The 20,972-nt window shown below is 43.0% G+C and overlaps 1 protein-coding gene across 5 annotated transcripts in view; it reads right to left on the bottom strand.

Annotated features, from left to right (window-relative positions):
• The window catches only part of KCNQ5 (potassium voltage-gated channel subfamily Q member 5), a 571,236-nt gene that overhangs the window by 499,433 nt on the left and 50,831 nt on the right, over positions 1 to 20,972 (bottom strand). The gene's annotated exons all lie outside the window — the stretch shown is intronic.

Consider the following 20,972-nt stretch of genomic DNA (forward strand, 5'->3'; position numbering starts at 1 on the left):
TTCCTAATTTCCTCTCAATTTTCCAATTCTGAAATTCATCTTGGATTACAGTTTGCTTTGCTGCCCTCACCTGCTTTCTTTGCCTATAGTTTAGAGAAAAATGTTCTTCCAGGAATAAGCCTTGAATCTGTATTCCAAATTTCAGCAGCAGAAGCCGCTGAAATAAACACAGCTGTGACCCATCATGAATTATACTGGATCCGCTAACTACTCTACATGGCCCTTCCTCCCCACCCCCCCCTGCATCCCACTGGTTACCTCTTCATTTCAAATGGTACCCAGGAACGCATCATTGGCAAGAGCCAGGGAATAAGGGAATAGTCTGAGCGGCCGGTAAAAACAACCATCCTAATAGAGCTGCTGAATCAATACTCTGAAATACTGTTTCACAAGGAAAAGGTCACTCAGTGGTCCTTGAGTGGCCTGAAACCACGAAACTAAACCCTGCTTGATCACCAGATTTCTAACATTTTCATTTCACAGCATGAAAAAGGAAGAGACTATCCTACCAGCTTCCCAGTGATGAATATGACAAGACGTGAAAATGAAGAATGAAACCATGATTGACACAACTCTGAGGCCTGGAAGGGTCTGTAGGAACTTGCTTATCCTCCTCCTCAACGGAGTTTATCACCACAGTTACTAATGTGTGGACTGAAGTGTCAATCACTGATTAGTGCTAAAACTACTACCTTCCAAACTATGGATGCACCTTTCTTCCTTGTGCAATAGATGTATTACTGAAGCATTGAAAAGAAGGTTGGTACATTGAATCATACTTAAGATACCATGAGTGTCCCTATGCAAAGATGTTTATAACTGTAAATCCTGGTATCCTTCTCTTTTAAGCCCATGGCGTTTTTTTGTTTTTTGTTTTCAATTAATTAATTCATTCATTTATTTATTTTTCGCTGCACTGGGTCTTCGTTGCTGCGCGCAGGCTTTCTCTAGCTGCGGCGAGCAGGAGCTACTCTTCGTTGTGGTGCGCAGGCTTCTCACTGCGGTGGCTTCTCTTGTTGTGGAGCACAGGCTCTAGGCACACGGCTTCAGTAGTTGTGGCACGTGGGCTCAGTAGTAGCAGCTCGCGGGCTGTAGAGCGCAGGCTCAGTAGTTGTGGCGCACGAGCTTATTTACTCCACGGCATGTGGGATCTTCCCGGACCAGGGCTCGAACCCATGTCCCCTGCATTGGCAGGCGGATTCTTAACCACTGTGCCACCAGGGAAGTCCGAGCCCATGTTTTAATATGCCAGATTTTCTTAGAGCAGAGAACCCTAAATAACACTACTGTAAAGGACTTCTTTGATTGTGATGCACTAATAGCATAGAGTGTACAGTACCCAGCAGAGAGACAGTATAAAGCTTTGCCCCCTGGCACTGCAGAGAAGCACTGGACTAATCCCCCTATGCTCATCCCCCCTCACTGAAGGCCACCACCAGCAAGAATTGGAGCATCTGAAGGCCATGGGTTTTGCTAACCGCGATGCCAATATCCAGATCGCAGGTGGAGACATCCACAATGCCCCTGACAGGCTGCCAGAAGTACCAGAGGCCTGGGTCTCACCAGCTGACACCCACAATATTAAGGACCAATCATGAAATAACTATGGTTTTGAGAAAGAAAAGTCTTGGAAACAGTGAATATAAATGTCTCTCTCCAATTCAAATCTGTGGGGTCCTAGTTTTAATGTACTCTTTTTAATTTTATTTTATTTTTTACAATTAATTAATTTATTTTTTTGGCTGTGTTGGGTCTTCGTTTCTGTGCGAGGGCTTTCTCTAGTTGCGGTGAGTGGGGGCCACTCTTCATCGCGGTGCGCGGGCCTCTCGCTGTCGTGGCCTCTCTTGTTGCGGAGCACAGGCTCCAGACGCGCAGGCTCAGTAGTTGTGGCTCACGGGCCCAGCTGCTCCGCGGCATGTGGGATCTTCCCAGACCAGGGCTCGAACCCGTGTCCCCTGCATTGGCAGGCAGAGTCTCAACCACTGCGCCACCAGGGAACCCCCTGGGGTCCTAGTTTTAAAACCCCTGCTTAGTAGCTCAGAATTTGGATTCCATATGAGGAATGAAAATATTCAGCTCTCTGAAATTCGTTAGGTGGGGTCCTGGCCCAGGGCGTGCAAACACCCTTGTTCCTCCGTCCTGTGATGATTCTATGACGAGGGCTTCCTCGACGGGCATCGGTTTAGTTTCATTTTCCTGGAATCCTTCCTTTTTTTCCTCCAGAGAAAAACTTTTACTCCGTTAGGTTCCCTCTCTTGCCCCCCAGAAAATCCGTTTCTCCATTACTAACAAGGTTTTTTTTTTTCTAACAAACGAGACCTTATGAAGTGAACCCAACGTCCCTAAGGTTCAAATGACCTCCAGTTGCCAAATCCACTGGCACTTTTGCAGTTTCATCCTGCTCGGCCCTCGGCGGCATCTGGCACCCTGCGAGGTTCCTCTGTCTTCAACGGTCTGCTCGCTCGGCTCCCAGACAGCCTTCTGGTTCTCAGTTTCCCCATCGCTCCTTCACAAGGTTCCTCCTAGTTCTCCCTCCTTTACCTGCAATCACAGACACTTCTAAAGAGTCCTCCCTTCCTTCCTTCCCATTCGTCTTCCTATTCTACCAGCTTTTCCTCTGTCCTCCCATCCACGGCTTTATTACCTGTCAGTTAGCAATACGTACATTTATTCCTCCAAGTCAGTCTGTCTCCTGAAAACCCAAACTCGATACATTCCCCATCTTGCTACTGGAATTATTCTCTTTAAAAAAAAAATGATCACACCTCTTCTCTTGAAACATATGATGACTCCTCTGCCTGGTGGACGAAGTCCAAGTATCCTAGTCCCACAGACAAAGCCTCTACAGTGTGTCCTTATATTCCTTCCTAGTCTCCATCCTTTCTGATCCTCACCCTAAAGCTTGCCCCATACCGCTGCAGGGACCCAGCAGCGCTCCTCCACTCCTCTGTGTCTTTGCTACGTTGACCATATTTACAGGATCAACAGCGTCAGGGCATAAAGCCTGATAAGCAGGTTCTTACCCAGGTAAAAAGACTCATCTGAAGTTCAGACTGTCTTAGGAAACAGAGACTGTTCCTGGCTGTGCCTACAGAGCTCTCTCCCCTCTTCATCTGTCATCTTAGAAAATGTCAACAACATCACGCGCACATAGAATGTATCTGCAGAATCTTCGGTCGAGGAACCCAAATTCTAGACTCTCCACTCTGGGAGGAAGAATCTTCCCTAGTTATCGTCTCTAACCAACAAATCAGTTCCAGAAGTGGAGAGGAAGGAAAGAGACAGGCAGAGGAACAAACAGACCAGTTGGATGAGCCTTGATAATCAAGGAAGTGATCTGCGGCCAGCAGATGCTTCTCACACGTCCACAAGGTAAATCTGACTTAATCAGTGAACGGTCCTTCTGCACCTGCTGCATTCCGATAGCATCTAGTTCATGCCTTCATTATAGCTCATAGTATACTAAATCTGTCGTTTCTTGATTCTATGTCCATTTTCCCAATCCATCTGTGACCCCTAGCACAGAGCAGATGCTGATAAGAGAGTAACGAGCACACCCTTCAAGACCAGCAATTCCTTGCATACAATGAAGAAGCATCTTTAAGATTCTCTGCAATCATAGCAATGGCTATATTAAAACAGCACAATCTGGTCAAAGAAATTATGAATGCTGCTATAGACACATCCTGTGAAGTCTCTCTCATTAAACCAATATGTTCCAGAAACAATTCTCCAAATAACTTAAAGCAACTGTAATGGCGCAAGCTATTTGTGCTCGAAGATACAAGATTAAAAACTTGATCAGAATGGCCACCATCAAAAAAATCTACAAACAATAAATGCTGGAGAGGGTGTGGAGAAAAGGGAACACTCTTGCACTGTAGGTGGGAATGTAAATTGATACAGCCACTATGGAGAACAGTATGGAGGTTCCTTAAAAAACTAAAAATAGAACTACCATATGACCCAGCAATCCCCCTACTGGGCATATACTCTGAGAAAACCATAATTCAAAAAGAGTCATGTACCACAGTGTTCATTGCAGCACTATTTACAGTATCCAGGTCATGGAAGCAACCTACGTGTCCATTGACAGATGAATGGATGAAGAAGATGTGGCACATATGTACAATGGAATATTACTCAGCCATAAAAAGAAACAAAATTGAGTTATTTTTAGTGAGGTGGATGGACCTAGAGTCGGTCATACAGAGTGAAGTAAGTCAGAAAGAGAAAAACAAATACCGTATGCTAACACATATATATGGAATCTAAAAAAAAAAATGGTTCTGACAAACCTAGGGGCAGGACAGGAATAATGACACAGACATAGAGAATAGACTTGGGGACATGGGGAAGGGAAGGGTAAGCTGGGACAAAGTGAGAGAGTAGCGTGGACATATATACACTACCAAATGTAAAATAGATAGCTAGTGGGAAGCAGCCGCATAGCACAGGGAGATCAGCTCGGTGCTTTGTGACCACCTAGAGGGGTGGGATAGGGAGGGTGGGAGAGAGACGCAAGATTGAGGAGATGTGGGGACATACGTATATGTATAGCTGATTTGCTTTGTTATAAAGCAGAAACTAACACACCATTGTAAAGCAATTATACTCCAATAAAGATGTTTAAAAAAAAACTTGACAAATACCGCCCTATGCAATTCCATCAGAAGCTCTTTTGCATTTTTTCAAAATCCACTAAGAACCAATGACATATGTTTGTCTTACAAATGGAAGTCTTGCCCCAGCAAACGATGCTGATTTTCTAGCTATAAGGGAGGAAATGCAGAGCCCGCAGGAGGTTAGGACATCTGTCCAAAATGCCAGGTGGTGCCCAAGAAAGTGCTGATAGGAATTTGCTTTCTGATTTTCACCTCTCTCAAATTCCTCTTTATATTCCTTTCCCGATATTTCACATTTATGCGAGTGCTTTCCCTGCAATTTAGGTCTTTATTTAGCTCACAAAGTAGGCTTTATACTAAGAAGGTAGACTATTCATCTTTTGGCGTCAGTACCGGTTGCCCTTAGTAACCACCACTTGAAGGGAAACCTTATTTTCATCTGGTGACTCGAAATAAGACTGAAGGGTCAACTGCAGAGCAATTGTGAAAGGCAGGTCTCAAACTGGCAAATCGCTCAGTACAAGCCCCTCTTTCATCTGGATCATTCCAAAGACACTGAGAGTTTTGTTCACAAATATTTCATAAATCACAGGGTTTAGACATTGGCTTCTAAACAATACTTGTAAAAATAGAACCATACAGTCCAACTTGAAATCTCATGATTATTGAGATTACAGAGAGAAACCATATAATTGACACAAGTCTAAGGCAAACAGAGAGATAGGTAAAAGGAATACATATTCATTTCAGATGTAGTATGTCAAGTACTCTGAAACTATACTCCTGTTGAATTTACTGATCTTTTAAAATTTGAGTTCAAGCTTCCAAGAACCTATGCTAAGAAGCAAAGCCAATTTGCTGTCTGTTATTAGTTTAGGCTAATAAATTCGATGATAGAACAGCTAATGATTTTGGATATTTTTGAACCACTATTTGATATATGACAATTGTTTACCTACTACTAAGGAAAAATAAGGGAGAAATGTAATTTTCACTCTTTGAAGCCCACTTATATCTAACTCATGTATAGTACTCTAAATGATAGTTAATATATATCCTTCTTATGAGTCAAAGAATGAAAAGATAAAAATTTTTATTTTTATGCAAAATAAAAATAATAATAATACACTTCCATTATTGTGGCTTAAGAAATCTAAACCCTCAGGCTGTTTGGCTTTTTTGGCAAGAGGAAGATGCCTGGTCATTGCTAACATCAATGTTTTACACTGTTTAAGTGGATTCAATGCAACTATGTATGACAAGAAATTTTACTAGTGGTCTAAATAGGACGCAAGCATATTTTATGAAACACAATTTAGCAGGGAGGTAAGGCAAAGAGCAAATGGGAACTAAGGCACAGAGAATTGGAAGCAGGTCAAAAATTCAGGGAAGCGACTTGTAAATATGATTATGATGATGAAGTTATACTAATCAGCATAAGAGTGTCTGTGTATTTCTGTATGGCAAAAGGATTACATAGAAACAGCATGTTTTCCCACTTTTGCAAGCTTTTCCAGCTAAATTCTGAAATTCACATGTTACAAATTTAATCTTGTACTCTTTAACTCTTAATAACTCTTGAAATAGAAGCTAAATCAGTTACTGAAGCAGACACTGTCAACTTACTATTGAGTTTGGTTTTGTTTCTCATTTTTCCTTCAGCATTGAGGATGAATCAAAAATGGTTGTTTTCCTACTAGAGAATGGACTTGAGGATATGGGGAGGGGGAAGGGTAAGATGTGACAAAGTGAGAGAGTGGCATGGACATATATACACTACCAAACGTAAAATAGCTAGCTAGTGGGAAGCAGCCGCATAGCACAGGGAGATCAGCTCTGTGCTTTGTGACCACCTAGAGGGGTGGGAGAGGGAGGGTGGGAGAGGGAGGGTGGGAGAGAGGGAGATGCAAGAGGGAAGAGATATGGGAACATATGTATATGTATAACTGATTCACTTTGTTATAAAGCAGAAACTAACACACCATTGTAAAGCAATTCTACTCCAATAAAGATGCTTAAAAAAAAAAAAAAAGGTTGTTTTCCAAACTTAGGGTTACCAAAGGGGAAAGGCGGGGGAAGGAATAAATTAGGAGTTTGGGATTAACATATACGCACTACTACACATAAAATAGATAATCAACAAGGACCTACTGCATAGCACAGGGAACTCTACTCAGTACTCTGTAATGGCCTATATGGGAAAAGAATCTGAAAAAGAATGGATATATGTACATGTGTAACTGAATCACATTGCTATACACCTGAAACTAAGACAACATTGCAAATCAACTATACTCCAATATAAAATAAAATTTAAAAAAGACACAGAGAATAAAACAGTATTCATAGAGCAAAAATGGTTGTTTTCAACTAAAAAAGCTAAATATAATTAAACTACTTTAAAAATCCACGTAATGTCTTTGAATTGTAGTGCATTTCTTGTATGTGAACTTTTCCTCAACAACAATAACAGAAAACTTAATATAATTCACACAGATAAACAGTTTGCTCAATACTTCGTAAGCATGAGTACATATATGGTCTTTGAATTCTTATGTGAACACGACTTCTGAGCTACCGCGAAGTCGGCCGCCTCCGCAGTGTCTCTCTCCAAGGAGACTGCAGTCTCGTGGTGTGGACCTATAGCGGTGCGTTTTACTCTGTGGTCAAGGATGCTGGTCCGGACCCTTCACCCACCAGGATGCTCCGGGTCTTTCCGAGTGGACGCTGAGAGCCCTCGCCCGGCCTCCCTTGTGATAAACGGTGACATCTGTGAGAGGCCTGGAGGAGCCCGGGGATATTGTCTGAGACTGAAGCGCATCCCTTCGCGCTGTCCTGCTGTTCCTGCGGGAAGGCCGACTCGATCCGCGGGGGAACGGCCTCCTGACTTGAGACCCACTGATCACCGCCTCCTTGTCGCTCGTCCTGTCCCGATGGCTGACATCAGAAACCTCCACACATTTGCCAAGTTTGTATCCCAACCAGGGGACTCCAGGGGCTGTCTCTGCGAAGCTTACTTTAAACCGCAAAACAAGCTGAATAAGAGACCGTCAGAAAATTAAGTTCCCAACTTCCAGAACCTCGAAGGAGCAAAAGATGTTTAATGACTCAATGTGACATTTTTAATAGTCAAAACCCTTCAGTTGTTTTTATTGCTGCAATGCTTCTCTCATTCTAAAGAATTGTTTTCATTTTACGTGTGCTCTATTTTGACATGAAATATTTCTGGAGGGGATGAGTATTTACTAAGCTTCTATTTTTGGCAACTCAGAGACAGTGAGAAAATATGCCAAGAGACCGAAATTTTTAAAAACTCACTCTTTTTTCAATCATAGGAAAGTTTCACTGTTGTATACCATTGAAACAAGTTAGATGGATAAATATAATAAAATGTAAATATTTTAATAGATAAATATAATGCAATTTTTTTTTTTAATTTAATTTTATTTTTTTAAATTTATTTTATTTATGGCTGTGTTGGGTCTTCGTTTCTGTGCGAGGGCTTTCTCCAGTTGTGGCAAGCGGGGGCCACTCTTCATCACGGTGCGCGGGCCTCTCGCTATCGCGGCCTCTCCTGTTGCGGAGCACAGGCTCCAGACGCGCAGGCTCAGCAATTGTGGCTCACGGGCCCAGCCGCTCCGCGGCATGTGGGATCTTCCCAGACCAGGGCTCGAACCCGTGTGCCCTGCATTGGCAGGCGGATTCTCAACCACTGCGCCACCAGGGAAGCCCAATATAATGCAATTTTAAGAAAGGGTTTGAAAGCATGTCGTTAAATGTGTTCTGGAAAACTTTTGTACTTTACTTGTTACGTATGATCACACCTCACTTATCCCCAGATAACTTATCTAGAAACTTCAAGTGTATTGCATGTCGCCGAAAATTAACCATAATTTTCATAACAGATCGGATGACAGATGTAGGAGGAACATCACACTGTTACAGGGCTCCTGTCACTTCTTTCAGGTGTAATTCTGACCAGGATCTTCACCTGTGTTCCCAAACCAGACACGGGAAGAAGAGCAAACGAGAAGGGGCAGAGAGAAAGCATGCTGGAGGCAACCTTCAGATCCCAATCTGGACTTGGACAATGGAGAAGACAGAGAACTCTTAAAAGAGTGACCTTCGTGACCCAAGTCACCCGGGAGGTCCCAAATGGCCCCAGAAAGGTTCCGTGCTGTGCAAAAGACATTCTTGATGGTATTTCTGCAACCCTTTTTTATTGCCCTGTTTTCTTTTTCATTCTATGTGTTTATTTGGTTTGGGCCTGATGTATAAACAACCGGAATGGAGGAGGAACAATGTCGTATGCCAAGAAATGCAGCCCAGAGGGAAATGTTTTAAAGCACCATGTTGCGGAGGAACAGAGTGATGCCTGGAGTCTGATAATGACGCCCGGGGCAGAGGCAGGTCTGCTCAAAAAGACCCCGATGAAAGTTTTCGGAAGCTTTTACTGTCTGTCAGAGTGGACAGAGTTTCCCAGGCAACACGGTGAATTAAGTAACAGGCTGGGCGGAAACCTAAATGCTTTGTCACTGCAGCCTCTCAGCCTACTGTGTGGATGTGCCTTAAAGTGGGCGAGGGCCAGGGTCTCCTCTTTCAGGGACTCCAGGTGTCAGGGGAGCGGGGGATGTGGTCTCTGCTGATACAAAACAAGAGCTCCTGGACCTGACCGAGGAGCGAGGCTTGCCCACAACGGGCTGGAGGTCGGGGGCTGGGAGAACCACGGGAGCGGAGCAGACTTGCGGGAGTTGAGATCAGCATAGTCTGTGTGTTGACACAAACTCCCTAAGTCTCAGTTGCATTACTGGTAAAATAAAAGTACTAAAAGCTATCCTACTGGTAACGTTTCCTCTGAGGACGAAAGTGATGATTTATGTGGATGTGTAAAAAATAAAAAAAAACAAGCTAGTTGTTAAGAACAATTATAAAACTAAACTCCAGGCACTGTAAATCTGAACGTTCTGACACAGTCACTCTGCCATCATAAGTAGGTAAGTTAACTGGCAAGCAGGTACACAGGCGGCCTAACCGGGGGCAGTTCAGAGAGAGCTAAGTCCTGTTAAGATGAGCCGGGCGAGAGAAAAGGGGTACCCGTCCCACTGGAGCTTGTGTCAAGGTTCCCCTGGAGACCAGAGTCCAGGAGTGGATAGGGCGTGTGGGGATTTCCCATTTCTCTGACCACAGTTCTCTGACGATGCGGGTACCGAACGCCCGAGGAGGTCTGGAGGCAAAAGCTTGGCTTTAGCGTGAGGCCCACTTTTAGCACTTTCCATCTGTGTGACCTCGAATTGCCCTTCATTTCCCCACTTACAAGGCTGTGATAAAGACACCCCACAGAACTGGTTGTAGACTGGAATGCAAATCAAATCAAACATGGAGAATCAAGTGTCTTCCATCCACTGCATCAGGTCAAGGTGGACACTGTGAGGTCCCGGGTCAGGTATGGTTGGGGGCAGAGCAGTGCCTAGAGGGGCTGCACACTCAGGAGGGGCGGAGCCGGGGCATGTCGATGTGGGCCAGCCGTCAGCTCCTCCTGCAGCACAGAAACGACAGCCTCCTGGAGCTGGGGCCACGGCCTCTCCCTCCCCCTCCGTTCTCTTTGCCAAGGGTGAAAAATAAGCAGAAGTATCCCCCCAACAGTCCCTTTGCCCTCACCACCCTGGCATTCCACCAATAAAGAATCACCTGCATTCATAAGTACTTCCCAGCCCACCCCTTTCCTAATAGCAAAGTAAGAGGTACCAGGGGTCATTCACTCTCAGTGTGAATCAGTTCAAACAGCTTATTTTCACGGTTCCTTAAAGAGACAGGCAATTTAATGAACAGAGTAAAGTGGGGAGGGGGCCGCCTATGAGCAGTACTTTGGGGGCTGGGGCAATGTACGAGGGAGGGACTGTCCCAGCCAAGAGGGCACCGAAGGGAAGGGCGGTGAGCGGGGTGGAGGAAGCCAGGAGGGTCACATATTGGTGTGAAAAGAAAAAGAATGCAAGTCTTGTTTTGTAAACTGGAAATGATCAGAGAAGCAGAGATAGCAGAGCCAGAAGTGTGGAAGACTGGGTCTTCTGGGGGCTTCAGAAACGAACGTCTGCAGGGCTCAGGCAGAGAATATCAATCAAGGAAATGGGGTGGATGTGACATAACAGCCACCAGAGGGAACTGTGGAGAGCCAGCAAGTGTGGCTTTCCTAGAGACAATGTAATTAACCATAGTAATAACCCTGTGCTGGACAAAAGGATTTGGCTGTGGAGGGATCGGTCCAGCCCCTGCAACGTCACCAACGGAATTGCTAAGCATTAAAATATATGTAAAGAAATATTTTAGGATGTGACCTTGTACAGAAATAGCTCCATCAGGCTCTTTTCTCCAAGCACTTGCAAGTTGGGTCAGATTTGAAGATCTCATAAGAAGTGGATTAGTTTCCGCTACTCCAGGAAACCCTCAAACCCAGGAGAACCCCAGGAGTTTCCCAGTTCTCCCTTCAGGTGAAAACTCCTTTCCTCCTCCAAGACAGCCCAGGAGCAAGTCCTGAGTACATTTAGAGTACATTCCTCAGAGGAAAATTACAGCATTTCAGGGTGATTCTAGTATAAGTCAGAAGCGGGCACTGAAGTTATTGAAAGGGGAAGGGTTCACGAGCTGATCCCATTAAAACTCTATTGAACCTTCTCCTGAAAAGCCTAAGGTCACAGCAGGAGGAATGACAGAGAGGAGCGTAGGGTCCAGAACACAAGCAGGTGAGACGGGTTTATTTGCGGCACACATGCAGCGTCTGGATCTTCTGGGCCACAGGACCCATATTATCGTCAACATTATAGGTGTGTGACATAGTCTTAATATCAAACATTAGTTACCCCTCTTTGACTAGTTCCAAGAGACAGGCTTTGGATTTGGTCCAGCCTGTGTCTGAATCCCGCCTCCATCACTTATGAGTCACGGGACACAGGGACAATCACCCCACTCTTCAGTGTCACGCTTCCTCACCTGTAAAATGGTGATACTAAAACCTACTCTGGAGGTTGGGAAGTTAAGAGGTAAAATATAGATGCGAAGTACCCAGCAGATCGTAAGTATCTGCTGCCATGATCACGACTCATCCTTGTGATCTTATCGTTGTATTAGTCACAGACAAGTGCCGTCACCCAGCAAGCCCTCACGCCTGCTTCTCACCCCTCATGCTGGGGTTTCCCAAACACGCAGGACCTGCGTGTTCCCTGGAAGACCTGTGATCACCACACAGCTCGCTCCACGCGCATCGTGCTTCGCAGAAGCAAGTAACGGGATGAGCAAAGCTTCACCACCAGTGCACATTTTTTTATTCAAGCTCCTTGGTACACAATTAGTCAGTGGTATTTCTAGAAGCTTGTGATTGGCCATAAGTAATTGTAGTCTAGAGCTCTTTCTTCTATTGCCACTTGCTAAACACCCACTTAAAGTATCGGATCACGAAACTCACTACAAATTGAAATTTATGTTTCCTTTTGGGTTATCTGGGAATAATCCAACAAAGACAATGAAGAGAACATAACGCTCATTTCTCCTCTTGGTTTCATAATACTACACTGATGATTTTCAGACTTAATTTGGTGCACAACAATTAAAGGATATATTTCCTCTATATTTTTGTTAATGTGGATTTGGGGGGGGGGGGCGGGTTCCAGCCAACGAATTTATACTACCAAACATCAGGCAAAGTAAGGAAAAGCAAAATTAGCCTACTGAGGTGTTTTCGTAAGAAAACAAATTCTCCTGTTCTCTACTGCCTGAATAATGGAAGTCAGGGTTTTTCTTTCTAAAGGTAACTTCTTGTCATAGACTGTGATTTTGTTACTATGAGAGCAAAGGCAAGAGTCTTAATTCTTGTCCAGTTGGAAACTAGCATGGATTGCATTCCGACTCCAGTCTTCAGATTTTTAGTATGAAAGACATATATGACCCAAACATCCATCAACTGACTGATAGATCAACAAAATGTCTATCCATACAGTGGAATATTATTCGGCAACAAAAAGGAATCAAGTACTAACTATGTCACACCACGGAAGGACCTTGAAAACAGTATGTCAAATAAAAGAAGGCAGACACCAAAGGCCACATATTGTATAATTCCATTTATACTAAGTGTCCAGAATAAGCAAACCCACAGAGAGAGAAAGTGCATTGGAGGTGGCCCAGGGCTGCAGTGGTTGTGGAAGGGGTGGGGAGTGACTGCTAATGTGTGTGAGGTTTCTTTTTGGAAGGACAGAAATGTTTTGGAATTACATAGTGATGATGGTTGTACGACTCTGTGCATATACTAAAAACCAGTGAATTTTACACTTTAAAGGGATGAATTGTGTGGTATGTGAATTATATCTCAACACTCTACGTAGAAAATTCTTCTCTGTCATCATCATCATATTCCAAAGCAAATGTTCACTGCAAGCCTACCTTGTGAGGTTCAGTGAATTCTGGAGTGACATTGCGTTAGCAAAACAAGTTTCGAAATCCTTGTATGTAAATCTCAAGTTCGTCTCCATAGTTTTATAAACAAAATTTCCTGCCAATTTTAAATTTTGAAAAAAATTGCCTTGGGTGATTCTTTCCTTTTATTGGCTCTTCTCATAGGATACAAGAAGTGCTTGCATTTCTTTTTTTGTTTGTTTTTGTTTTTGGAATGAAGTGGAGTCAAGATGGAATTAAGTAAGAATTATATTGTGCAGCTTCCTGAAAACAGCAGAAGATCAAATATAGAACATACCCAAAGTGGGAGAGAAATAATTACTTAATAGAGCACATTAATAAAAAAGACCTCACAACTTAAATGTTGTTCCAAAGACATCTTAAACACTTCCTGGGGCATCACACACACACACATGTTGAGAAAAAGCCAAGTTTTATATTTTAGTCTTCTAGCAACTTAACGCAACGAAAATTTCCAGATAAACAGGAAGAAAAAGGTAATTTTCGTTAAAAATGTACACATACATTATGATCGCTGTTCCTTTTTCTTTCTTTTTTTTAATTGAAGTATAGTTGATTCACAATGTTGTGTTAATTTCTGCTGTATACAAAGTGATTCAGTTATACATATATACACATTCTTTTTCATATTCTTTTCCAGTATGGTTTATCCCAGGATATTGAAGAGAGTTCCCTGTACCGTACAGTAGGACCTTGTTGTTTATCCATTCTCTATATACTAGTTTGCATCTGCTAATCCCAAACTCCCACTCCATCCCTCCCCCACCTTTTCCTTTAGTTCTTACTGTAATGCATTTAGAGGTGCCATTAACACAAGGTTTCACACATAATGTGCAGGGACTTGGTGTTAAGAGGACAAGCCCTGGTGTCAGGCTGATTTGAATCCTGATGCCCCAACTTATGCCCTTGAGAAAGTCTCTTAATTTCTCTAGTCCTCAGTTTCTCCATCTGTGAAATGGGGATGGGGATAGAGGGTTGAGAGAATTCAACGTGACGATACCTTCAAAGCGCTTAACATGGTGCTGGGTTCAGGCTGAGCTGACGTGCTGGCGTCATCAGCCTCACCTTGCTTTCAGCGTTGCTTAATGCCCTTTTATAGGGCCATTTCTTATCCCAGTGACATTTCTGATAGAATCTCCAGACTTCAGCCAAAGAAGCAAGGACACCCACCCATTCAGCCCTACAGGGAGACACTTTCCTCTGTTTCCCTCAAAAATTCAAATTGTAATTCCAAGAAACCACTCATCCTTTTTGCTAACACAATTTCATAAAAGGTCTTTTTTTTTTTTCCATAAACAAAGCCAAACATAATATCTTGTTCATCTGATTCTACGCAGAATAGCTGTTATCTGAGCACTGCCTCATCACACACGACAATGGCAGTAATTACTAACCACCCGGAAAAAAAAAAACACCTAAGGAAGACATGGGTCTCCATCCACGTAATGAAAAACAAAAAGAGGCAAACAAGGCTGCTTGTCCCACTTTGTGTGTCCGTGTCTGATTTACAGTTCAGCAGCCTTATAGCAAGTCTACAAGTCACTCTTAGGTACCCACTGTGTTTTGAACATGGTAGGTGCCCAGAATAAATTTCTTCTTCACTTGAATTCCCTTGTATTGTGCTGGGTGTCATAGATACAAACTATGGTTAAAACCTGGTCCCTTCTCTAAACCTTATTCTGAAAAGTGCTGTGTCTTCAGAACAAAAAATAGGAAAGTGTTTCAATGACAAGGTAAGGTTTAGTCAAGGCAAGACAAGCATCAGTAAAATGTTCAAGCTGGATACATTTATTCTCTGTGACATCAGACACAGATCCCATTCCAAGATAAATGCAAGTAGTTTAGAAAAGTTCATGGTGAGACAAACAGCAAGTAATCTTTACCACAAAATGCCTCCCTGCCAGAAAATTATTTGATGTATCCTAATATAAACATCTTCATTCCTGAGAATCCCCAGTTTTCTGGGGACTATTCCACCTGTACCATTCCTGGAGAGCCTCTTATCAGGGGATCTTAAAGCTTAAGGCTGGTGCTGGTGATTCTGGAGGGCAGCACCTGAAAGGGAAACCAGTTACTGATGGGTCTGATGTTGAGTAACCCCACTGGCCTGTCACACGCCACAGCTGGGGAGCAGGGCCATGGAGGGTTCAGAGACTAGTGTGACGTGTGTGCACTTGATCCCAAGAACCAGGTTTCGGCTGACCCGTTGTTAAGGAGACAAAACCAACTGAGACTACAATTACTGAACTAATTTGATTTGGTAGCCCAAGGAGAGAAGCCTTAAACGTATCAAAGCTTGTTATGGAAACACAGAGACACACCACACACACACACACACACACACACACACACACACACACACACACACACACACACAAATCAAGCCAAAAACAAAGCTGAAAAGAAAAAATACTAACCAAAAAGCAATGGTACCCAAGACCTGAGCACTCCCTGGTACCCAAATAACTGCTTTGGATTTAGGCCAACAAGAACTCCTAATCACTCCTAAATAAACTCCTAAATCACATGTGGTCCTATGTGATTCTCCATCAGGCTTCTGAATGAAAACAAAGTGAAAGATTTAGACACATCAATTTCATCTCCAAAGAAAGAGGTTTAGAAAGTCAGAATTTTATAAAGAATCAGGATAAATTTAGCGTAACAAAGATTTCACTCAGATGTTAAAGAAAATGTCAAATTTATGGGAAGACGCAAAAACAGGATATTAAGTTGAGTGATAGAATTTTTTGAAAAGTCATGCTGGTCCATTAATGTCACAACTGCAATATAAAGAAAGAAATAGCAAAGCTTCTTTCTAATTACCAGAGTCTTATTTTCTATCATGGCCACACAGAGATCTTTATATTGTTTTTTAATCTAGGAAAGTTTGAGATGCTTACTCCAAAAATTCACTTTGCAAACTAGGGACATGTTTAACCACCTGCTTCCCGGACTTGGCATAAAACAGAAATATGCTGGTCCCTCCTACGTCATCGGTGACTGTGCTCTGACTCAGTGTAATTGAGTTTATAATGGAGTGAAATACTTTATAATGGGACTTTTATTCTATTATTCATGAGAGAGAAAAACAACATTTAAACCATCCAGGAAAAAAGAGGGAGAGGCACTTTTCCATATTTTGGACGTACTGCACCCCAACACTCTTCTCCTATCCCTAGCTCATAGGCTCGGAGGTGCCTCTGGGCTCAAGAGAAGAGCAGGGAATAACTAGTCCTTTCCACGGAGTCTAAATGGGATGGACTAAAGCAAGGCAGGTTAGTCAGGTCCCATCAGTAACCTCCAAAGTCAGAGGGTCTTTGTTAAGATTTAATGAAATCAGATCCTGTAACAGTAGCTCCCATTTATGTAAACAGTTACATAAGGAGCAACACAGCTTCAAAATCAATAAGCGGCTCAGACTGGATATATTTTAAAAACAAAGGAAAGACTGTCCCAGTAAATTAGGTTAGAATGTCCGGCGAGTCACTCCCTCAATTCTAAAGTGGATCAATTCTTTGAAGCCACGGATATCATCTCATAACATCACGACCCTGCAAATTGATAATATAAGGCTACAGGGATATAAAACCCTAAGGCTTAGTTGTAAAGAATCTATGGTGGAACAAGGGAGATGGATTCCACAAAGGCAGAGTGTCACCGAGGGTCATTCTGGAAAAGTATGACACAGACCCTCAGAAGCTACCAGGAAAATTCACAGTTATTACCTCACCGGGAATTCTACCACTGTCCAGTCATTCAATCTGAACCACTGACGGTCAAGGTCAGATGGCCGCCGTCTGTCTGAGTAGAAAGCAAGGCTGCAGGACCAAGTGGGAGCAGACACGAGGGCCTGAACTGAGAATTCAATCAGTGGCCCACAGACTAAGACTGACTTTCCACAGCAGAATCAAAGGCACAGTGTTTTAACCTAGACATTACTTCAATTCCAAGGTAAGTTCACACAACTCAGATCTCTTTCTCCAATTGTCCCTGGGAATTAAACTTTTAAACTTGTATGTGCACCAGATGACAATTTAATCATTTCTTTTAATGCCCTTGGATAAGAAGTATAATTAACTTGAAAATTTAACAAATAAGTTCATGACCAAGCTTTATGTGTCCTTAACAGTCTTTTAAAAGGTTTGTTTAGTTTGGGTTTGGGTTTTTGTCTCAGAAAGACCTGAGCAAAGCAAAAAATTATTACTGGATTTTTTAAGGATTGAACTACAGTGTCTTACACAGCGAAAAATATAAAGTGCAACATAGAGAGAACTTTCTACGAAATAGTCCTTATGTAACAATCACTTAAAGAAAGAGCTCTAGAAGCATCCATGAAGTTACGCTTACACACATATTTACTCACTGATCAATAAAGAACATAGTGTTATGCTGTGAAGCAGAGGACCGGAATTAGTTGATAGCAAAGCCTTACTTAGATTGTCAAAAGACAATTGGCCACACCTACTTCCTACCTTGTTAAGGACCCCTGTTTAGCATCTCTTGAATACATCCTTCAACCCATCTAGTTAAGAAATTTAACTCTAATTATTATCAAGGCTTTGGGAAGCCTTGAATAATCTCTCCTAAAATAATCTCTCCTAAAAAACAAAAGAAAACACTGGAGATGATAGATAGATGGGTAGATACATAAATATAGATAGACAGACACAGATAGATAGATAGATAGAGATATGAAAATATAGCTACATAGATACCTAGACAGACAGATAGATAGATTTTCCTTCTCTTGTTTCCAAAAAGGATCCAGAGTGACACTTACTATTCATTGCATCATTTCAATGTTCACATCTTCAAAGTTAGCTTATAAGATAATGTTTCATTAGAATACAATAAATAATTTGTCAATCCCTGTCATGTCACATATTGTATGAAGACTGGTAGAAATTCTAGAAACAAAAAGCTGATTCACGTTAAGCTCTTCCTACAGCTAAAGTGGAGAACTGGTTTGTGAACATCTGGTTTGATCTCATGCAGATGAAACTGCTTTGTCACTGCTTCTGCCGTCCAGAAAATAATGTCCAGTGGCTACTCAGGTGGCCCTCTCGAGTTATTGCCCCAAAGTAAAGGAATCAGAGGGCTGAATATCTGGACGAAGTCGTTAACCAGCTAAACAACTTTCAAAGGCAGAAGATAAAGGCTAGCAACGCTGACTTCCACAGTCTAAATGGACAGCAGGTGTGCCCTTCGCTAAGCCTACAGTAACCTCACTTCCCATCCTCCGCCTCCCCCTCCTCTCACCCACCCCTCCTCCCCGAGGCTGGACCCTCCTCTGCCTGAGCCCCTCCCCCTCCAGGTTCCCTCCCCCGCCCCACTCCGCCCCTTTTTCTCATCTTCTCCCCTGACTCCACCACTTTAAATGAATACAACCTCCCTTGGAAAGAAGTATGTTTTACTGTTTACTGTCATCATTGAATACATTCTTTCCAATATTTTAAAAGAAAAAAGGAACATTTGATTTTTCAAGGAGGGAAATACACTTGCTGTGTTGCGTATTCAACGTGTGACTTTCCGTGCTGGTTTATTTTTCTGTAGGTCAACAACCTTCACCAGGACAATCAGAAGTCCCCTTGTTCACCATCCCAACACCCGAGATTCACAGAGAGGCACACAGAACCCGAGCTCAGAGGGAGCCCTGGGTCTGGGGATCTGGGTCCCCGACTCCAAGGCAAGGTCAAGGGTCCCCAGCCAATGGGACAGTTGCCACAAAAGGGGTCCCACAGCCTCCCAGAAGCCGGTTCTACTTTGCAGTGACTCTCACTGTTGCATGGTTGTTTTGAGTAATTCGCCTAAATAGCTCATGCCTAACGTCCCCATTCTCACCGCTACCCACGCCCTGGAGGAGTCTTCACTGTTGCTTGGAGACAACTATCGGATTATCTACTGGCCTTCTCTTCCTCCTGCACAATCTCTACAAATCACTGAACTTTTTCACAAGTGCTTTTTCTTACTCCTATGACATTTTAAAAATATTTATTTATTTTCAGCTGCGTTGGGTCTTCGTTGCTGCGCACGGGCTTTCTCTAGTTGCGGTGAGCGGGGTCTACTCTTTGTTGCGGTGTGCGGGCTTCTCACTGCCATGGCTTCTCTTGTTGCGGAGCACGGGCTCCAGGTGCACGGGCTTCAGTAGTTGTGGCACGTGGGCTCAGCAGTTGTGGCTCGCGGGCTCTAGAGGGCAGGCTCAGTAGCTGTGGCGCATGGGCTTAGTTGCCCCGCGGCATGTGGGATCTTCCCGGACCAGGGCTCGAACCCGTGTCCCCTGCACTGGCAGGTGGATTCTTAACCACTGCGCCACCATGGAAGTCCCTCCTAAGACTTTTTGACTATAATACTAATACCTCTAGGCTTTCACTACCTTTAACTATGAAACAAAAAAGTGATAAATATTAGAAAATAATCACTATTATAAAAACGAAATAGTGAGGGAAATAAATGTAATGTTTTACAAAGCCCTCTCTTGGGCCAGATGTGTTCCGACGCTGACAAATCTGCAGGGTAGGTCTTGCACGGTGTATTGCTCCTGTTTTCCTCAGATGAGGAAACCAAAGCCCCAGGTGGTTGTCACTTTCCAAAGAATGTGCAGCCATGTAGTGCCAAAGACTGACCTAGAACGTGGGACTTCTGACACCTAAACTCTTACACTTTTTATGACTAAAAATGCTAGGCTGCCTATTCGTGCCAAAGCCTGTGATACACTCTTAGGGAATCTTTGGTCTTTCTTTCATTAAAAATATTACTATACATGTAAACATACATATATTTACACTTTACAATGTATATATCTCTATGTATGTCTGTATCTATATATTTATATATCACCACAAAGAAATATTTCCTGCTAAGGATCTGAGTGCCCATGTGCTCTGCCATCATGGATTGGGTTGTGAGGAAGCTTGTTGTCATGGTTACTTTGATAATCCCCATACACTTTATGTATAAAGGGGAAATTACTATATATTGTATGAAATTGATGCTATATCTTGAGTAAATAATATTAGAAAATTTAAGCCCAAGAGGCAGCCCAATTCTAAACTGATGAATAAAAATGTGCTCACTCTCATTATCTTGTCTCTCTAGAAAACAAAAGTCAAGAACACAGAGATATGACATTTGGAGATAAGGTTCAAGACCAGCTGAGTAATCCCAGCTACAGAGACTATCTAAACACTGGTGACAAAACTATGAGAAACCCTTCTGGCTATTCTGACAGTAAACACGTCTAAGCCTCAGCCCTGCAGGACCTCACTGTGGATTCCACTTGAAACTCAACGGCATCCCTCCTCCTCTCAGAACTGACTCACTCAGCTTTCTCAGCGTAAACATGGTCCGCTTGTGCAGACTGAATGCTGTGTCTCCCTTCAATTCATCTGTTGAAGACCCCATCCTCAACGTGACTATTATTTGGAGACAGGGTCTTTACAGGGGGAGTTAAAGTTAAGACAGATTCCTGGACCCAGAAGTGGGTGCTACTGTAACAAATACCTAAAAATGTGGAAGCAGCTTTGGACCTGGGTGACAGGTAGAGGCTGAAAGAGTTTTTGAGTGCAGGCTAGAGAAATTCATGATGGCCATCAGTGGACCGTTGGTACAGCTGTGGTGTTAAAGGTAATTCCGGTGGGAGCTCGGAAAGAAAAGAGGAGAACTAGAAGGAAAGCTTTCATCTTCTTAGGGGATACATATCATCACGAACAGAATGTTGGTGGAAATATGGATGTTAAAGGCCACTTTGGTGAGGGCTCAGACAGAAATGAGGGACAAGTTATTGGAAACTGGAAAAACGGCACCCTTGTTATAAAGCGGCAGAGAACACGGCTGAACTACAATCTAGTGTTTTGTGAAAAGGTAGAATTTATGATTCATGAGGCT

The sequence above is a fragment of the Balaenoptera musculus genome, chromosome 12 (assembly GCF_009873245.2).
Source record: "Balaenoptera musculus isolate JJ_BM4_2016_0621 chromosome 12, mBalMus1.pri.v3, whole genome shotgun sequence".
Classification (NCBI taxonomy): Eukaryota; Metazoa; Chordata; class Mammalia; order Artiodactyla; family Balaenopteridae; genus Balaenoptera; species Balaenoptera musculus.